At 43.4% G+C, this 5,416-nt stretch overlaps 1 non-coding gene across 1 annotated transcript; it reads right to left on the bottom strand.

The window, feature by feature from the left end:
- Positions 1 to 3,638: 3,638 nt before the first annotated feature.
- Positions 3,639 to 3,771, bottom strand: LOC119934471. Its single transcript, XR_005452942.1, has one exon. It is a non-coding gene; the product is annotated as a small nucleolar RNA SNORA7 (small nucleolar RNA).
- Positions 3,772 to 5,416: the final 1,645 nt, after the last annotated feature.

The following is a 5,416-nucleotide window of genomic DNA, read 5'->3' as shown; positions in this document are numbered from 1 at the left end:
ATGTTGAGTGTACCATGTGCTCAGCATTGTAATAAAGCACTGGGCTAGATAATAGCAATTATAAAAAAATATAGGCTTGTAACACTTTTCTTCCAGAGAACTCAAAAAGTATTTTCATACCTATCAATTCAACCCTGCATATAATTGAAAATGGAAGGTGAGGGAAGAGGGAGATGGTTATTCCCATGCTTCAGATGGCAGCCGCTGAGACCTAGGGAGGTAAGCAACTTGTCCAAGGTCAACAAGAAGGTCACTCGTTATCTTTGCTAATGAAGCCAAATAGGTGGGTCATACCCAGCCTCCAGAAAAGTCTGATATCCTAGAATTTCAGGGGCTGGAAATATTTAGCCACTGACAACGATTAAGAGAATCCATTAACTGAGAGGCCAAGGAGTCAAGTGCTTAGAAAACCCATAGGGGTATTAGTTAATTAGGTTGTAAGCTTCCACTAGACAATAAACTCCTTGAAGGCTTGGAATTGTGTTTACCAACTCTATTGTGTTGTACTCTCCCAAGCACTTTGTACAGTAAACCCTCAATAAATAGTATTGATTGACTGATTCCTCAGCTATCCAAGTCATATTAACTAGCTTTACTACCACTACCACCTGTCTACAGGTTTTGTTTTGTTGCCTGTCTCCCCCTTCTAGACTGTGAGCTCATTGTTGGGTAGGGACAGTCTCTATATGTTGCCGAATTGTACTTTGTAAGCACTTAGTAAAGTGTTCTGCACACAGTAAACACTCAATAAACATGATTGAATGACTGAATGAATCTCCTACTACTCTTACTATTACTCTACTACTACTCACAGCCACACTTATGTATGGAGGAAATGAAGAACTGGAGTAATCTAATTTAAAAGCCCTTGCACATGAATTTGCATCCTTTTGTTCACCTCTCCCTCATCCCTATAGCACTTATGTACAGATCTGTAATTTGTTTATATTAATGTCTGTATCCCTCTCTGGATTGTAAGCCGCTGTATTGTACTCTCCCAAGCTCTTAGTACAATGCTCTGCAGGCAGTAAGTGCTCAATAAGTATAACTGATACAATATTGAATATTTTCTGTGTGTAGAAATTACTGAATTACCCTGTGGGTTGGGACTGCAGGTTGAACTAGAACACACAGGTGCATCCTATACCCAAGCTGACAATTTGGTAAAGATAATTCAGTTATGCTTCGTTCATTAAAATATTGACTCCCCATTTCCCTGCAGTATTCCTGGAATTGGGTATGGGGGGGTAAGGGTGTGTGTGTCTATGTGTGTGTTTAGCTGGTGTGGGGGGAGAGGGGAGAAAAAAGCAATTACCAGTTACTTGCATCCTGAGATAGGAGTGTAGGTTGAACTAGAATATGTAGATGCATACTACGCCCAAGCTAACAGCTTGGTAAAGAAAATTCAGTTAACCCTGGTCCATTAAGAGAAATAGCGCAGTCTAACGGATAGAGCATTGGCTTAGGCTCCAAACCCAGGTCTGCCACTTGTCTGTTATGTGACCTTGGGAAGTCTGTGCCTCAGTTATCTCATCTGTAAAATGGGATCCAAGGCTCTGAGCCCCATGTGGGACAGGGACTGCGTCCAAGCCGATTTGCTTGTATCCACCCCAGTACGTAGAACAGTGCCTGGCATGCAGTAAGCACTTAACAAATACCATAAGAAATGCTGCCTTCTTTCTAATTCCTTGCTCTACTCCTGAACTTGGAGTGGGGAGGCTGGGGGTTGGGAGAAGACAAACAAGTTAGCTGTCAGTTTTGCACACTAGGATGGGGCTACAGGCCAAACTAGAACTTGTAGAACTAGAACTCGTAGACATATCCTAGACCCAAGTGGACAATTTGGTCCCAGGGCACCAAGAAACCCTACGCAGAGTTAATCTTTTCATGACCATTTTGTGAAGTTTATCAAAATGAGGTGTGGAAGCTGTGGAAGATACTGAAAGTGATTCTGAGAGGACCTGGGGTGGGAAAAGAGAAAAGAGAAAGTGAAAGAAATGAAGTTAGACCAAAAGAAAGAAGATAATCTTAAAATTCAATCCAAGGAGGAATCTTGGGGCAGGAAAATGTGTCACACCAGTGTAATCTGATGGATAGATCATCCAATGGTACTTAATGAGCACTTACTATGTGCAGGGCACTGTACTAAGAGCTTAGTAGAGTACCATTCAGTAGACTTGGCCGCCATATCCCCCGCCTACGAACAAGCCTACAGTCAAGAATGATAGCAACTGAAGGAACCAAGAAAAAGTAAGTGAGAAGCAGAAACAGGGTAGATGCTGGAATCTCCCCCATCAAATTTTGAGCAAGCACCAAGGGCAATTTTGCAGTGTGAGGATGAAGATGAGAAAGTTGGCAAAAATAACCCATGTGCAAACCCATTTAGAGCAGACTTAGAGAAGCAGCATGGCTTAATGGAAAGACCACAGGCTTCGGAGTCAGAGGACATGAATTCTAATCACAGCTCCACAACTTGTCTGCTGTATGACCTTGGACAAGCCACTTAATGTCTCCATGCCTCAGTTATCTCATCTGTAAAATGGGGATTTTATATGGGACAACCTGACTACCTTTATTACCTTCTACCTTCTGATTACCGAGCACTAACCACTTAGAACAATGGTTGGCACATAGTAAATGCTTAACAAATACCACTCTTATTATTATTATTTTTATTAAACTTAATGGACTCAAACGACCATGAAAAAGGGAGAAGCCAAAAGTCAAAATGCACTGTTTTCAGGAACAGACTGTACCTTAAAGGTCACAACATGATTGTTCTTATAATAATAATAATCACCGTGTTATATCACTTACTATGTGCCAGGCACTGTACCACTACAACCCAGCCTGCACACTTCACTCCTCTAATGCCAACCTTCTCACTTTACCTTGATCTCATTTATCTCTCTGCTGACTACTTTCCCACATTCTGCCTCTGGCTTGGAATGCTCTCCCTCCTCAAATCTGACATTTACTTTATCTTCAAAGTCTTATTGAAGGCACGCCATGGGAAAGCAGCATGGCACAGTGGCTAGATCCAGGGTTTGGGAGTCAGAAAGTCATGGGTTCTAATCCCGGCTCCACCACTTGTCGGCTGTGTGAGCTTGGGCAAGTCAATTCACGTCTCTGGGCCTCAAGAACTCATCTTTAAAATGGGGACTGAGACTGTGAGCTCCACATGGGAAAGGGACTGTGTCTAATTTCCCATTTGCTTGTATCCACCCCAGGGCTTAGTACTGTGCCTGGCACATAGTAGGCACTTAGCAAATACCACAATTATAATTATTATTATATCTCCTCCAAGAGTCCTTCCCTACCTAAGCCCTCCTTTCCTTTTGCCCCACTCCCTCTGCATCACCCTGACATTCACTTTATTCATCCCACCTCCCAGTCCCACAGCACTTAGGTACATGTCTAGTCTTATGCTGCCGTCACCTCTGACCCAGAGTGACTCCACGGACACATCTCTCTCAGAATGCGCCACCTCCATCTGCAATTATTCTGGTAGTGTAACCATTGATTTTCTTGGTAAAAATATGGAAGAGGTCTACCTTTGCCTTCTTCCACACCATAAACTTGAGTCTCCACCCTCGACTCTCTCCCATCTTGGTACTGCCCAGCACAGGCGTGTTCTGACTTGTAGCAGACTGCCTTCCACTCGCTAGCCACTGTCCAAGCTAGGAATTGAAATGCCTCTGCTTGACTCTTCCTCCTGTAACTGAGACTGGTAGAGTACTGGAAATTCTCCAGGTACAATCTTGAGAGGGGCATGCTTTGAGGTAAAGCACTGGGGTAGGTACAAGCTAATCAGGTTGGATATAATCCATGTCCCACATTGGGTTCACAGTCTTAATCCCCATTTTACAGATGAGGTAACTGAGGCACAAAGAAGTTAAATGACTTGCCCTAGTCCCCTGACTCCAGGAGTCCATGTCCTCTGACTCCCAAGCCCATGGTCGTTCCATTAAGCCTCACTGCTTCTCTATCACCTTGTAACCCCCCAGCACTTAGAACAGTGCTTTGCACATAGTAAGCACTTAACAAATGCCATCATTATTATCATTATTAAGTCTGCTCTAAATGGGTTTGTACATGGGTTATTTTCAACAACTTTCTCATCTCCATCCTCACACTGAAAAATTCCCCTTGGTGCTTGCTCAAATTTGATGGGAGGAGCTTCCAGCATCTACCCTGTTTCTGCTTCTTGCTTACTTTTTCTTGGTTCCTTCAGTTGCTATCATTCTTGACTGTAGGCTCATTTGTGGGCAAGGGATATGGCTGCCAAGTCTATTGAATGTTACAGCAGAATATCTGTAATTTATTTATACTAATGTCTGTCACCCCACCTCTATACTGTAAGCTCATTGTAGGAAGGGAATATGCCTGTTTATTGTTATAGTATACTCTCCCAAGCAGACCGTCTCTTTATGTTGCTGACTAGTACTTCCCAAGCGCTTAGTACAGTGCTCTGCACACAGTAAGCGCTCAATAAATATGATTGAATGAATGAGTAATAAAGTGCTCTGCACATGAACACTCAATAAATACAATTGAATGAATTTGAAGAAAGACGCTCTATCCCTTCTCCCCAACCAATTTTTCTTCCTGGCCCTGGAAGACATTGCCGCACCCAACATGGGGAAATCCCGGATAGCTGACCAGACCACTAGTTCAGTCCCAAAAGACCCCTTTCCAAGACTTTCTTCACTCTGCCTTCTCAGTCCAGCCTAGTTCACTCTTATTAGTACTGAATTATTTTTGAAAAACAAAACAAAAACTCTAGAGATAATGTGATATAATTTTGCTGTTGAACCTCAGACTCTGGACCCCTCTTCAACTCTACCATCCTTCCCACCAGTATCTCTAGAGGTAGTATCTCCTTAACAGCCATCCCCTCCACCTGTGCATCTGACCCCATTCCTTCGCTCCTTATCAAAATTCTCACCCCTCCCATCTTCCCTCCTTAACAGCCATCTTCAACTGCTCGTTCTCCAGTGGCTTCTTCTCCACTGCTTTCAAACATGCCCATGTCTACCCTGTCTTACAGAAACCCCTCCCTTGACCCCATGGCATCCTCCACTTATCGCCCCCTCTCCCTCCTACCATTCCTCTAAAAACTACTTGCACAAGTTGTCTACATCCTATGTCTCAAATTCCCCTCCTCCAATTCTCTCCTTGACTCTCTCTAATCTGGCTTCTGTCCCTTTCACTCCACAGAAATCAACCTCTAAAAGCTCACCATTGTTTTCATTCTTACCAAATCCAATCACCTCTACTCCATCCTAATCCTTCTCAACTCTCAGCTGCCTTTGACACTGTGAACCACCCCCTTCTCCTGGAAACGTTATCCAATTTTGGCTTCCTCTTGTCACTGTGACCATTCATTCTCAGTTTGCTTTGCAGGCTCCTCCTC

This window comes from Tachyglossus aculeatus, chromosome 1 (genome assembly GCF_015852505.1).
Source record: "Tachyglossus aculeatus isolate mTacAcu1 chromosome 1, mTacAcu1.pri, whole genome shotgun sequence".
In the NCBI taxonomy this organism is placed as follows: Eukaryota; Metazoa; Chordata; class Mammalia; order Monotremata; family Tachyglossidae; genus Tachyglossus; species Tachyglossus aculeatus.
The sequence above is the reverse complement of the archived record's forward strand: the minus strand, read 5'-3'. Positions and strand labels throughout refer to the sequence as shown.